The 16,358-nt window shown below is 36.7% G+C and overlaps 1 protein-coding gene across 3 annotated transcripts in view; it reads right to left on the reverse strand.

The window, feature by feature from the left end:
* Nucleotides 1-16,358, reverse strand: part of mgat4c (mgat4 family member C) — a 125,620-nt gene that overhangs the window by 85,885 nt on the left and 23,377 nt on the right. For 2 of the 3 annotated variants that reach the window (XM_089116394.1, XM_039691794.2), the window contains exon 2: nt 11,265-11,385. The exons of the other annotated variant lie outside the window; for it this stretch is intronic. The gene's annotated coding sequence lies outside the window, so the exon portion shown is untranslated. The remainder of the gene's footprint in view (nt 1-11,264; nt 11,386-16,358) is intronic. 3 annotated transcript variants of the gene reach the window in all.

Here is a 16,358-nt window from a genome sequence, read left to right on the forward strand (position 1 = left end):
CCACACTACTGCGTTTTCGTTTAAAAACGGTGACCTTTTGCTACGTTTGCACCTCCCGTCCAGACTAAAACAGAAAAAACGAAGACCTAAAATGGAGAAGTTTAGAAACGTTGCAGCTCTGTTTTGCGTTTTGAATCTCCGCAGGGCGTTTTAGTGAAGACGGTACAAACCTGAGGACTTTAGAAACGATGACGCATTGGCTCAGGATCGGCTCTATGATTGGGTGTCATCAGTCGTGACGTATCCTTCCCTGATTCGTCAGCCACTCATGACCCGTCCCCGTAAAAAAACATACAAAAACAACCTCGCCGTTGGTCCATTAAAATAAATCTCTGGTCTTCGACATTTCTAATCTTTGCAGAAAAATCTGCAAGAAAAATCAAATCTGAGGAATAGTCAATCCGTTTCCTGTTTACACCGGCACGCGCATGCCCAGTGTTGGTGAATGGTCACGTGATCCGCGCTTTCAGGCGTTTTAATGTGGACGGAGATCAATTCTAATACGCAGATAAAACGCTGATGTGGATGGAGATCGTATTCATTTTAATTCTCAGTTTTTAAACGAAAATGCAGTAGTGTTGACGGGGCCTAAGGGTCAGTGAATTTTTTTTAATGAAAAATATTGCTTACGACTCTAAAAGCTAAATTAAAAGAGGAGTTCAAACAAAACGTATACGACTGCTCTAATTCTGATAATGTCAAAATGGTGAGTAGGCATATACTATATTGTTGACATAAAAATGTGCACTTTTGGAAATGCAGAAAATTTATGTGAAAGGAACCTTTGAGGGTTTACGTAAAGTGAGGCTCAAAGCAAACAAGTCAGCATCTTTACTGCTGGCACAACAAAACAACCAGTCAGAGCTTTAAGTTCTCTTCTTTGGATTCATATTCCATTCCTCCTTGGAGGCCACTAAACGCTGTGTCCATTTAATAAAAAAGAGGGAAATTCCAGTGTTGCTTATGAAACAATGTGGACTATATATAATCTGCAGACAGAACCCTGCACTGTTCTAGCCATGTTGTACTGTATTGTTTGTTCGAATTCCACCAATGTCAGCAAAGGTTTGTCTCAACTAATGCACCATCTGTTTCTTAAGGGACCCCTCATTAAAATGGAGATACATAAAAATGTCTTGTGTTTTCCCAAATGAACCAACTTCAGACTGGTCATGCTGGGAAAGGGAAAAGCCCAGGGATCCCAGACTGGCTTTATTCCAGTCAACAATCCATTAGGTGTCTATTCACAGCATGAAAACCTGATCTATTGTGATGAGCAGAGGGCAAAATAGAGTGTAGTGTTATTACGGCTACCCAATAAAAATCACAAAAGAAATATCTTTGATGCATGAACAGAACGCCCTTGGTGTGCATTTAAAAAATCTTATCAACTCAGCCTTTAAAGTATAGTAAGTAGTAAATGTATTTCATCCATCACTGTTAAACAACAGTGTAAATCACAAAATCACTAATGGCGAATTTTTTGTGTGTACTTTTTGGTGCTTTCACTGTCTGCTGTACGCCCACAATCCTCTACCGCTTAGCTCTTTTTATAGACTGAATGAATAGAAAAAGCCTGCTCATCTCTGTACTAATGGATACGTACGGTTAGGTATTTGAGCCTTGGAGAAGAAAAATTCTCACTATTTGCGAGGGCAGTAGAAAAAAAAAACATGTTGTTTGCATATCAATGGGATTGGGAAACCATTAAGGAACGCAATGTTTCTCTTACCCAGAGAAACGGTACTTTCTGTCTAATGGATTCATCTTAATTTACCACAGAGTCAATACGTGGACATTTCACCTTTATCCCTAATGTTACCCAATACAAAAAGAAATGTTCTAGAGATAACAAACATTCCTCCTGGGAAATAAAGATTAAGCCGTGTGGTTTGTCTCATCTATTGATTCACTTCTATAGTTCTTAACGAACAAATGTATTTAAAAGCATTTTTCCTAATACTTCTCTAATATCTATATGCATCTCATCCTCCTAACCACTTCAGTCCTGGATGAATTTGCTTTTTAACTCCATTTTGCACTGTCGTAGGACTGGTGTTTACACAGATACGTGATGTTGTTCCCATCACTAGTGTAAATCAATATTTTATCTGCCTGCCATCGTTCAGCCCAGCTGAAGGTCACTCCAAAATGAAAACTGGCTCCTTTACGAGACATATGATACACTCTAATGGCTTGGCTTTAACCCTAATGCCAAGACAATTAAACTTTCCATTACACTCACAGCCTGAAAATATGGTCAATCACCCTCACAGCCCAAATTACATCTTAAATTACACCAAGCAAGTCTTTTTTTTTTTTTCTATTGCCTTTCATTTCACTGGATCATTTCAGATACCTAGCTTGAGTACAGCCAGAGACCTCGTTTTCTTTCCTGACACTCTTTTACTCTTATTCCAGCCATACGGATTCTGATGGGGAATCAGTAGGATCGCCCTAGTAAGCTTGATATTTACAGTTCTTCGCACTCAGCTCTGTTTTTCTTGGAGAGTTTCGAGAGCTCTTATGGGAAGAGCGCATGCTACAACTGCAGAACTATGAAAACACTACAGGCTATGTAGAGGAAAGGGGGAGCAGCTTAGCCTAAAAATCCCACAGGAATCAACTACATGCCTAAGATAGCCAACTATTTTGTCTTCATAGCCCTTTCTTTTCTCTCTTTCTTCTCCCTTGTCAACACTGGTGGTTTTAATAGTGAGATTTGAATTTGATACAGAGACATTTCTGTTGTTGTTCATTTCTGTAATATTATCTTATCTTATATTCGATTATCCTATTCACTTAAGCTTGATTTTAAAGGTGTGTAGAGGAGAAAATACCTAAACATAACACTGAACTCAACATTACATTATCAGTTATTACAGTTTCCCAAAAAACATTATTTGCACAAAATTATCATCATACATTAATAATAATAATAACAAATGTTTCTTGAGCAGCAAATAATGTTGCTGAATGTTCAGCTTTCACATCACTGGAATAAATTACATTTTCAAATATATTAAAATAGAAAATTGTTATTTTAATTTGTAATAATTAGAGCCAGACCGATATTTCGGCGGGCCGATATCATCGGCCAATATTGGCATTTTCCAAACTATCGGTTTCGGCAGTTATAATGGCCGATAAATGAATATTCTAAAAATAAAATGAACACGGACGAAACACACTTGAACCATGTCATGAGTGTTGGAGTTGTATAGTTTGTCCACCAGAGGGCACTCTACACCGTCCCTGTTGGCAACACTCGTTACCAAACATTGTTTGAATAACAATTAAAAGAACATCCCCATCAGTTATCTAAACTCAAATAAGCATGACAAAATTTGTGACCATCATGTCCAGTTTTGCTGCTGTTAAATAAGCCGAGAGTGAAGCGGAATTAGCTAATAGTTACGTTCCGTTGTTACAGTGTAGTTGACTGACTGTCCTTTTAACTTTTGACAATGTGGCTGAAGTATTTCTTTAATAGCGGGTGACAGTTATAGCAATGAGACGAATCATCTCTCCTTGGCCTGTTATATTGAAAATGTATGTTTTACAATTTTGCAGTATCACGTAATCCATTGCTAAATTATGGCTCATCATAGACTAGCTAACCACAAAGCTAGCTAATGCTACTATCATCAGTCTGTTCTGTTGTGACAATAAATAGAAACACGTTTCTTTTTAAAATGCATTATCATATCATTTTAGTTAAAACTCATAAATAACTACAAATAACACATTTTAGGGAAATCTGTTAATGTTTTGTTGCGCTTTTCTAAAACCAACAAATATTTGTATCGTATCGGCCTTCAAAATCCTTTATCGGTCGGGCTCTACTAATAATATTTCACAATATTACAATTTGTGCTGTATTTTTGTTCAAATAAACACAGCATTGGTGAGTATAAAACATCTTACCGACCCCAAACATTTGAACGGTATATTGCTTGACTCTCACATTCCATTATTATTTAAAGCTTTAATACTTTGACAAGCAATTCCAAAGTAACTGTTATGAAACGAAAGGTTCGTTTTTTTCATTCCTTCAGCTCATACCACTAAATTAGCACTGACACAATATTTTACTAGGCTATTCTCTGATCATGCAGGCAGTGGAAAATCTCTCACTTATTCACTTTCGCTTTTACATTCCTATTCCCTCTTACCAGATAGGCAGAGCGTGTTTTTGAATGTAGGTAGCTAGATGTATTTATGTAATCTTCCATCATTGGGCTCACACACCATTACTCCTCCACGAGTCTCATTTTGTGAAGCGAGAGACGTTCCCATCTTCCCGGCCCGTAATGACCCCCCCACCCCCTTATTGTGACCTTTGAGAGCTCACTGTGTCCCCTGCGACCGGCTGTACTGCACCTGCAATTATCTTTCCTAATTACAGCATATCTGCCATTGCGATGCGTTCTCAAAGAAATGTTCTCTCACTCCTAAACATGGCAGGAGAGAGCGAGACAGAAAGACAGAGAGACAAAGAGAAAGAGGACTAGAGAAAGGGCAATAGAGAAGTGATAGAGAGAGAAATCTCTCTGCTTTGTCGACCCCTCAATGCGACCCGCTCCCCGAGGAAAGCAATTTAGCGCTTGACTGCTTCCAGAGCAGTATATCTGAATCACAAAATAACCTTAGATAAATTACAGACGCTACTTTTTTCAGCACCCTATCTTGAGTCTGGAGATCTGTAGACTCACTTTGGAGAAGACAAAACCACAAAGCAGGGGGCCAGCGGCACACTGTCACTAAGCAACGGTCGCCAAATTGAACACGTAGAGACGTGGTGGGTGGGAGGAAGTCGGAATGCAAGCAGACAGTCAGAGTTCTGCTCAACGGGAGCCCCGACTTCTGTTTGCCTTATGTGACTGTAAACCCTTTAGTTCGGAGTCACATTTGTGTACACACACGCACACATGTTGAAAAAGGAAAAACAAAATGCTGTAATCTCTACAACACTAAACAGACAAAAAAAAAATGTCTGTCCAGACAAGTGCTTTCCCACAAATGTTTGCTTCTGCAAACCGCTGCAAGTCTCGATTTGTTGTGTGTACGGAAGACCAAAGCTTTGTCTATTTACCTTCTTTTTACCACTTTGGTCAGCTCCCAGACACATGGAAGAATTCAATTACATGGTGACTGGGGCCTTGACACGGCCCCGCATCGGTTTCAATCACACCACGTATATAAGAAGGTGCAGGGGAGGCTGTGTTACGTGTGCGTCTGTGCATGGAGCGGCCAATGAGCCATGCAGTGACACCAACAGGCCCACTGGGACCGGGACGGAGAGATACTGATCCTTGATGCGTTGTATGAGAACTTGAGACAAAAGAGGGATAAAACTGCATGGCTCCAAAATGGTTTACAGGCTAGAAACAAACAAACAAATATATATTTTTACTCACCAAATAAATATAAATAAATGAGCAAAAATTTACAATTGTATTATTATTATTATTATTTACAGTAAAACAAATATTTTAAATGAATGATTTTATTAATCATTTTTATTACGAGTCCACATTACTTACACTAACATTTTTTATTTGATCAATTAATATTTTTAAATACAAATAATTTAATCATGAATATACAGTATATTATTAGTATTAATAATAAATAATAAAAATGAATGACAAAAAAAATTAATGCTCATTATTTACAATTGAAAAGAATAAATGTAAGCAGTAAGCACACAAATGTATAAGACAAATATATACATATGAATGTACAAATTAAAAATAACCATTATTATTATTAATAAATAATTGAATGAATGACAGAATAATCATATTTACAATAAAATGTAAACACACAGCAAAATAAACAATAATTCACCTGTGGTAAGGCCAAAAATATTATCACAATATTTTTTAGAATTTTTTTATTCAATTTACTTAATTTTTAGATGTTGAGAATGAATGAATGTAAACATGTTAACTTATTTGTTCACAATTAAACTCCAGAGTATCTACTCTACATACCTTGTTTTATGTTTTATAATTCAATACAAATTTATATAAACTTTAACAATTTAATCAAGCTTTTAAAATGTAATTAAGTGAAAATATAACAATTAACTTTTGACAAAACATTGCATTTTTTGTCATATAAGATGCTGCACAACAGCGACACGCACTGATTGACTGGTGTAACGTTTATTTCTGCTGTGTGATAGTTTGTTAAATTAATCTAAATCGTTTAAAAATGTCCAGAGCTTATCAACGTTATCGATGCCAATTTTAATGTGATCTCGATTTGATTCATTTTAATCGCCCAGTCCTAACCTAAGCCAGAAATGCTATGTAATACCTCTGGCACTGCAGGAAAATGGCATTAGTAACTGGCTGATGGGAAAGCAAGCACAATTTAAAATGAGCAATTTCTAAAGTACATCATAAGAGTGTTAATTTACACATGAACATCTTAAATAACTTATGTGTGAAGTGCTGAGAGGGAGCACTGTGATGATAAACTAAAAAATGACTCGGGTTTTGTGTGGGAGAGCTGTATGGAAACTATGTTATGTGCCAATAACAGTTTGTGGATGAGGTTATACAGCACTGATTGACTGACTGCCCACTTTGGATGCCGCTGGATTCTAGGGGGTGGAGAGGGAGGTGAAACAGAAGGAAGTGAGACAGCTTTTGCTGTGGGGTCAAGCCCTGATAATAACCTGTGGCTGCAGCTAGCAAGACTATGTAAGTTTATCCAAGTATATTCTCTTTAAAACGTGTTTTTTTTTAATTATTATTATTATCATCCTTTTTGTTTGTTATTTAACTTTTCTAGCTGAGGACAATTTATAATGTTAGAAAAGTAATTCTGTGCCAAAAAAAAAAAACATCACCAATCATACATATGGATTAATATCGACCCCTTCTCTGACTTTTCCCCCCATTGTGGCTTTAAGTCTTCAGTGTAAACACCCACTTTACATGTGAAATGACCAAGGGTCATTTATCATTTTAAAACATTCAAACTTCAAGACTTTAAACTTCTCAAAACTTTCAAGACTTTGTCGAGTCAACATTCTTTCATTCTAAACAAACTTTTTTTATTTAAATTTTAATCCTTCTTTAAGTTTCAGTACAAATTGCAATTCTGCATCCAGTTTGCTAATTTAAATTCAATTTAAAGGTGCACTGTGACTATGTAACTGTTGGCCCTCTAGAGGTTAATAAACAAAACTGCATGCATTTTGCAGAAGAACATTGTTTTGGTTGTGCTTTGGCGCTGTGTGGCTGTAGTGATAAATATGGTTATCCTACTGCTCATAAAACATTCTAGGCTTAAAAGATTTAGAACCAGTTTAGATGGAAAGGATCTCAATTTGAGTGACGTAAAGTATTTATGCAATTTCCTGAAAAACATCATCCCACTAGGTCTAAAATATAAACACTTATAATAAGCTTACCATAGTAAATCAGTGTAAGACAAAAACATGTTTTACGTGGAGTGATGATGTATTGACTCATTGGGTCTCATTCACTAATAACTGCGTACACTATTTGTATCTATATGCACATTTAAACTTCTCACGAAAACTAATTCACAACACGCATGAATTTGTGATGTGAAAAATCTTGCCATCACACCACAGATTTAACGTACAAATAAGAAAGTAAATTAAATTTTATTATTAAAATAAATAACAAAAAGCAATACAAATTCATTGCTATTGATGTTAAGAACGAATTTACAATGACTACGTTTACATGTAGCCAATAACCAGTTCAAAACCGGAATATTAGCAATAACCCGGTCGCGAACGACCATGTAAACATTGGCAAAAACCCGAATATGCTCATATCCCTGGATATTATACCTTTTCTAACCCGAATTTTTGGTCATGTAAACGCGTATCGCCATATCCCCATAGTGATTTGTGTTTTGCACATGTTCTATTCGGAAAGAATCTTGGTCTTTTGAGTAGAGAAACTTCTTGGCGCATAGAAAAATCTGCGTTCAGTATACCGGAAAGTAAACATGGCGAGACCAGGCGAGACACAGCACAGCATACTTTTGGAGCGAGCTCAGTAACGTTACCTGCATCAAAGCGCAAACAAAGGCAATCGCTATCTGCCCAGAACTATTCATTATACGCGTGCTGCTGTTGTTGTTGTTGTCTTTGGATACAGGAAGAAGAATTGGAAATGACGCAGGGGTTGTCTGTACGTCTAGATGCTAACTGAGCGTCGCCGTTTACATACGGATATCGTAATTCCATGTATACAGGAGAAACTCTCTCTGCTCACGCATGTAAACGGGTTATTCCTAATGTTTCAGAAACCCCAATAGTGAAACCCGACCATAACCTGAAAATTGGCTGCATGTAAACGTATTTTGTCCAACAATGTAAATCAACATTCCCTGTGTGTAATTAACAATCACACTGTTGAGTTGAGTACTCAATAAGCCCCTTTAGAAAGTGAGCTGATAAAAAACACAAAATGATTTACAGGAAGCCCTGGTGGGTTGATAAATTATACCAACTGCACAGGAAGACAAAAGAAAAAGAGGTTGTTGAGTCAAGAAAACTGACTGACAACACAAAGTATCGCAACAATTTATGCAGCGCAAGCTACAGAAGGTTTGTGATATCTGCCATATTACCGTGGAAATAACAGACCCTGTTAATGTATTCTGTCTCAGGCATTGCCTGGGGACAATGTTTTCATGTCACCAGCCAGGAACTGCTGATGCCACTGCGATTGAGCAGACGGTCTCGTGCACGCAGAGACCGAGAGCCATGGAAGCCCTCCTGGTGCTTAGAGCGTGTGCATATTCTCCGGGCTGAGGGTATATCCATCAGCAGAGGTCTCTAGTGCTGGGCGAAGTGTTAAACCAGGCAGTGCAAGTGTGGACGCTGCATTCCCATGCGGCTATAATATGCATCACATTTCTTTATTCCCCTGAGGGCCCACTGTCCTGGATGACTGAACAGCCGTTTGTCCATAAAGAGGCCATCATTTAACAGCCGTTCCTCTGGGGACTCGCTACTTTTCCCTACATTAATCGCACCTAATTTTTCTCAACAAGTAATTTATTTAAAAGCTCCTAATACTCCTCATGTCAATCTGAGAAGTGCAAATTTCATTTATAATTGGCTGGAGACAAACAAACAGACATGTAGACTAGAGAACGTTCTTGTAATGACTAAAAGCACAATACATTTAAAAATACAGTACACTAAAAAAAAATTAGAATCGTTTGACCACAAAAAAAAAAATGTTTTTAAGTCTCTTGTGTGCACCAAGGCTGCATTTACTTGATCGAAAATACATTTAAACCAATTAATGTGTAATATTTAATTTGTACAATTTAAAATAACTGTCTGTTTTAATATATTTTAAATGTAATTTATTCCTGTGATGACAAAGCTGAAATTTTTCTGTCTTCAGTGTCATAAATGTCTTTAATGTCACTTTTGAACTATTTAATGTGCCCCTGCTAAATAAAAGTATGAAAACACGCACACGTGCAGAGGAGATCATATTGAAATGTTGGGATTAAAATCCCATTTAAACCCATAAAAGCTGAAAGTTGAAAAAAAAATTAAAACAAAGAAATGTTTTGAGGAAAAAGTGAATTAATTTTTTTTTCTAGATTCTAAACTTAATTTGTCACAATGACCATGTACAAAAGGAGTGCAAATGCAATTTCCTTATTCCACTGAGGCAAAAGACGCCCTTCGTAACATTCTCAAATAATGATGGATAACATGGATCATTAGGTTTAACTTGTGGAGCTCAGCTTAAGTGCTCCTGTCATTCTGAAATCCATGACATTTTCAGTTCAACTGTTCACTCAAATTACTATGCTTATCATATTATTAAAAATCGCATTGAATTAGAAAACTGATAAATTAAAGAATTTCACATATGGCCACAGATTTCTGGACCCAATTGTACACTAAAAGAGGAAGTAATAAGCCGTATAGTTTTTACATTTGAAGTTACAGTAAACGCCACTTCCAAATGAACTCACTCTCTCAGTGGTTATTTTATCCAGTGCCAGACTATTAGCAAGATTCCAGGCTACGGTCTCCTCATATCAGAACTCATTCAGCCTCATAGAGCCAGGCTTCACATTCACACCAGTCTCTCTCTCTCTAACTCTCTCTCTCTCACACACAAACACACACACGTTGGTTTTTCATTTTTTATGGGGACTTTCCATAAATAGTTAATTGTTTTAACTAAAGGTGTATATACAGTACCTATGCCATAACCCTACTCTTAAACCTAACCATCACACAGTTTTTTTTTTGTTGCATTTTTTACATTTTCAAAAAGCATCATTCTGTGTGATTTATAAACTGTTTTCCACATGGGGACCAAAACAATGTCCGCACAATGTCAAAAATGACTGGTATTACTACTATCTTTGTGGGACCAAGATTTGGTCCCCACAGCATAGGCTTAGTTAGGACCACACACACACCACACCAAAAGCATGTGGGAATTCAAGTGATTTGTTGACCCATTAACAATTACTTCAATATATCTTTCATTTTACATCATCTGAGTAATCAATACTTAAAGGCACAATATGTACAAATTTTGTAATTAAATATCCAAAAATCACTTGCACAGTGTGATATATTTCCTGCATTTGTGTACTTACAATATCCCAAAAGTCTCCAAAGATTTTTTTTTATTTCAGAGAAATTCCAATTTTAAATAAGTGGCCATCATGGAAAAAAAAAAAATGTCGCCTGTCAATGACGCATTATCCGTGCTATCCTCGGTTTCCGTTCATACTGCCATAGCCATGACGTAACCATGGCGACAGACGTGGACAACTGCGTAGTGCGTAACGTTTCGCGGCACGCAGGTCTTGTTTCTTTCAAACATGGCGAGCAGACTTTGGGACAAACAAGGAGAACTAAAATGAGGATCAGTATCAGCATGGCGTTTTTGAGATGCTGAAAGCTCCACATCCGTGACTAACTTGGACTTGACAGAACTTCACGAGTCACGACTTGACAGCTTTATTAGGCAGGTGAGCAAATGTACATAAAACAAATCAATGTATATAACGTTAGCTCAACAAGATGAAATGTTAAAATATGGTCAGTATGTTATTCTAATGTTAATCTAGTTTACTGCTAGTTTCGTATAGCAAACAAAGTAACAAGTAGTATGACATTATAACTTTCAACACACATTTAAATGCCATTTAGTGTGATAGTGTAACGTTAGACAAAGTGAAGTTTTGAAGTTTAATTCGTCTAATAAACTAACCTGTGTGAGTAGTCCAGCACTTGCAGGTAGTTTGGTAGAATTAAATCTCCTTATTCCTTTATATCCGCGGGACTCGCGTGTGATATCTGTCTCTTCAGCAATCGTGACCAGCTTCATATCACTGTAATTAAAAAAAACATGAATGTTTGCACTCATCCATAAACATTATTAGATCCATCAGCTTGAGAGCAAATCCCATCATTCCGCTCATCACTGCATAATTCGGTTGTTAAGTCGTGACGTAATCACGCTCTGATAATACTGTTTCCGGGTCCAAATGCTGGGTCCTCTCTATCTGCTTACCGCTTTTGCCCGAGTTTTAACATGCCGCAGTGCTGTGTCCCATGTTGTTTAAATAGATCGGAGTTAAAAAAAACAAGTGACATTCAACTGTCATTCTACCGCTTTCCCTGTGACGAGAAAGAAAAGAGAAAATGGCTGCAGTTGATAAGGTAAGTTACAATTCTTTCCTTTATCCCTAACACCCACTGGCGCTGAAGCGAAGCCAGTCCTTTAAGAAAAGGGCTTAGTCTAACGTTATGGGTTGTAACGTTAATTAGATATGGACGAGCGGAGCGCTTGGACCCGGAAGAGGCTAAACGTCACGCGTGACGTCAGACTTAACAACCGAAATAAACCTACGCCTTTGTTATCGTTGGAAACTGCGCCCTCTTGTGGTGAAAAAACCTATATATTGTGCCTTTAATGACAGCTTCACTGTCCACTTCTTCAGATAGAGGAGTTTTCTAGGAATTACTTACAGCATTTGCAGTCATTCATTGTTTATGTGCCCATTTGAGCCATTTTTGCATTTCGGTTCTAGTGTCTTGTCAGTCTGTTAATTGGTTTAGTTCTCCTCTGTTTGCTCCCTGTTTGTCACTATGGTTTCTAATTGATTGTTAGTTCTGTTCAGGTGTGTCTTGTTAATTAGCGCCTCAGTTCTCTGTCTATTTAAGCCCTGTTTTTTTTTTTTTTTTTTTTTTTTTCAGTTGTGAGTTCCACGTCGTGTTTAGTTGGCTGTGTGTTCTTGGTTTTTTTTGTATCTGAGCTTGATTCTGCTGCAACCAACCGTGACAGTTTCTAGTTTTGAAATAAAGGAAGTCATTGTCTTGTAGAACGTCATGCCTAAAATCGTATCTAAACTGTTTAAGATCGGTAAGATTTTAAGAAAAAAGAAATCTAATGCTGACAAAGACTGTTTTGTTTGGAAAAAATATAATACCAAATGTTGCTGAATCTGGTGTGAGATTATAGTGGATTATTATATTGGATCTTAGGTGTATAACTGATATTTGGATTTGGGTCCGTAAAAAACTACCAAGAAACTGCACTGGCAACCACTCTAAACAAATTTGTGGCAATGATGTTTTTCTTTTTAAGAAAATATAAACCATGTTAATTTTACATTTGACATTAAAAAACTTACAATTGAAAACAGCATAAATTCCCCCATTAAAAAAGGCTAAATGTACTTCTGAACTTTCTGAATCTCTACCAAAGTGTAATGTGAGACTAAATAGTTAACATGGCAAAGATCTTCCTTCACAAACCTCTGAAGGGTGTGAAATGGCGCTGAGAACTCTGGAGATGCCAAGAGTGATAATGAGTTATATTTTAAGAGCATTACATTTGTCAAGAATATTCAACAGCACATGTTGTTGATGAACCATCAAGAGCTTTATCCTATTAATGGAAAAGAGGAATATCCATCATTTTCACAAAGACTTCAGAACAGGAATGTACCATCATTTACTAGACCACACAAAACGAGTAATGGTGAACCCACACTCCGTAATTGGGTGCATCATAAGAAAACACAAGGCTTTCAATCAAATTAGCAATGTAGATGAATATGGGGGCTGGGCAGGAACACATTTGAACAGCAATTATGTAAAATTCTCATCAGATGGGACAATCATACATCTTTTTCTCATCAGCTGAGCATAAGGAGCCCTAGGCATAAACACACACACACACACAGAGAGAGAGATGAGAGCGCCAACCATTAGCCGAGTTATTTCATTGAGTAAATTCAAGATCCTTCTATATCTAATCCATCTCCTGCTCATGAAATGGCAATAATTATGTGCCGCATCAATTAAGTTTCATAAAGTCTATGTGCTTTATTTATCAAAGCTTCACCAACAGGGTTCGGATCAATAAGCGGATGATTATAAGCATTTTTTTAAGCCTGCGAGGTAATACCCTGTAGCTAGAACTTCAGAAATGAAAGAAATGCAATATATCTCCATTCATTAGGACAAATTCTAACTGAAATACCAGGCTAGCAAAATACTATGCAGGTCAATATAGGGCTAACTACAAGGCTGGATGATATATTGAATATTCAACACAGTCTCATGAAGATGCGTATCTATACCACGAGTGTCATTTCTCGTGGCATTTATACGCCAAAAGTGTTTTTTTCGTGTATATGGTACGCACTAAAAAACCCTGGGTTAGGTTTAGGGGGGAGGGGGGTGGGGAGTTCGTGCGTATTATACGCAAAAAAGTGCGTATCATATGTACGCGAAAATCGCGTGCCAAATACACGCAAAAACTGTTTTTGGCGTATAAATGCCACGAGAAATGACATTCGTGCCATAGACACGAACTTTCATGAGATCGGCCTGGAATATTTATGATATATTCGCAATGATTTTTATGCGATAGAAAAACATGGTGAATGCCATGTTTACCTCAGCCAGTATTCTATGTCAGAAGACAAGGTTTATATATGAAGAGCTCTTTTCCAAAACGCGTTAAACGACATTTTTAAAAAAAATGAGTTTGTCGTGTCATTCTGCTGCGGACAGAACCCTTTCACTGCTCTATCAACGTTTCATGCCGAATCGCTATATTTCCTTGTTTAAAATGTACTGCAAGATACAGTTTCTTTCCAAACCACGATAAGCGCCAGCCCTGTTTTTAGCCTAAACACGATAAATCCTCAAATTCAATGAGCGCTCTACACAATCCAGCACGGCGGCACTCTGAACAGAGGTTTATTATGTTCATTCATTCCTCAAAATGAGTCCTAGTTTTCTAGTCGACTAGTAGTAGATCATTTAAGCCATTTGTATTATCAGTAATCACATATATTGATTTAATTAAATGGGAGAGAAACCATATGAGCGTTTTTAATTGCATATTCCGCATCTCAACGTATGCATAAAGCTTGCCACAAAGAACCGGCAAAAGTAATGATTATGCATGAAACATTTGAATTGTTTATTAATAAACTAGTGTTTTCTGTCAGACCCCGTTTACACCTGGTATTAAAATGCGATCTGTATCCAGATAAGTTATCCGGATAATAAAAAAACGCATGTTAATGCAAGGTGTAAACGCGTTGTGATCGGATCGTGATCGGATCTGCCTGACCACATCTGGAGGTAGTCTGGCTCGCATTGTGTCCGGATCTTTACTAGGTGTAAACGCAATCTGGTTGTTGAAACCACAAATGTATATTTTACTCCTCCCAAAAATGCTAAAAAATAAACGAGTGAGAGCGTGTTATATAGGCTATATGTCATGTTATAGCCTAGTCAGATGCGACACGCGACACGCATCACCGCAGATGAGCAGCTGAGCGTCTATTCAACGTGCAAACATCGCAAATAAAAGTGAAAGTAAGTCACAGACGCAGTTAACACATCTTCAAGTAAAGAAACGAAATTATCTTACCAGGCCTGTTGCCACTCTCTCTTATTGATGTCTCTGATTTGGAAATTAGCTGATGATCAATAAAATGCCGCTCAGATCTGTTGCTTTTGGTGGCGTGCAATCCAATAAATCTGCATATAACGCAGGAGGTGAAGATCGGATTTATATCCGTTTTTCAAAAACACATTTATGTGGCCAGGTGTAAATGGAATCAGTACTTATTATCCGGATAACTTATCTGGATACAGATCGCATTTTAATACCAGGTGTAAACGGGGTCTCAGTGTCAGCAACAAAGATAAAGTTGATGATGCTTACTCGCCATCTTCGCAGTGAACGCGCATAGAGAAACGCATACTTCGAATTAGCCTACATACGCAGAGAGTTGCCAATTTATTTTAGTTTTTAATTGTTTTGTTTAAAAGTAGATATTTAAAGCTTTCTGTAGCTTAGTTCTCAGGCCTGTGTGAGGCAAGCATCGCGGTGTTTCGGTTCATATTATGAGACGCGCTCCGGTTCAGCGCGCCTCTGTGTCCTGATTATATTGTCTGATATTTACTTCTAATGTATTAATCCAGTCAATTTGTCGATGAAACATTTATTAAAATGAAGATACAATTCATATGAAACGAAATTTACAAGCTTTCTACAAAACAAAACTTAATAAGTGGTCAAAATCATGTCTGACGCACTCCAAATATTTTCCGATATTGGGCAGCTTTTGAATTTTGATCCTATCTTACTCATCTCATGCGGTTCCCTTTTCATAGCCTACTCAACATAGATGAAATAATAAAAATAAGTAATGTAATATTATTAAAAACAAATGTGAAATGTTTATTTTTTATTTTTATTTATTTTTTTTAACTTATATTTAAGCGTCATGCTGCTCCGCTTTGCTCACATGTTATGTAGCCTGTGTGTGTGTGTGCATGTGCTGGAGGGGTGCCCATCCCTTTTTTGAATATCGTTATCATATATTGATCATTTTTAATAATTCGTTTTTTTCATGCATATGTTGAAATTGGTATTAATAATTTGTTTTTTTCATGCATATGCTGAAATTGGTACTATTTGTTTGAGGTTTATTTCGATTTATAGCGTTTTGGAAAAAAATAAAATTAACTTTTAAATTATCATTAACAATATTGTTGTTTGATTTAATAATTATTGTTCAAAATGTTCAGACTGAACCAATAAAACATTTAAACAGGATAATTTGAATATTCACAAAATGTGTGGGTCTAGGTAAAAAATGTAGTTTTCCTGAAAACTATTGAAATGGATTTATAGCGTTTTGGAAAAGAGCTCTTCATATATATATATATATATATATATATATATATATATATATATATATATATATATAGATATAGATATAGATATAAAATATAATAATGTATTGTATTGTATACTGAATATCAATAA

The sequence above is a fragment of the Pimephales promelas genome, chromosome 10, assembly GCF_988280905.1.
Source record: "Pimephales promelas chromosome 10, fPimPro1.hap1.1, whole genome shotgun sequence".
In the NCBI taxonomy this organism is placed as follows: Eukaryota; Metazoa; Chordata; class Actinopteri; order Cypriniformes; family Leuciscidae; genus Pimephales; species Pimephales promelas.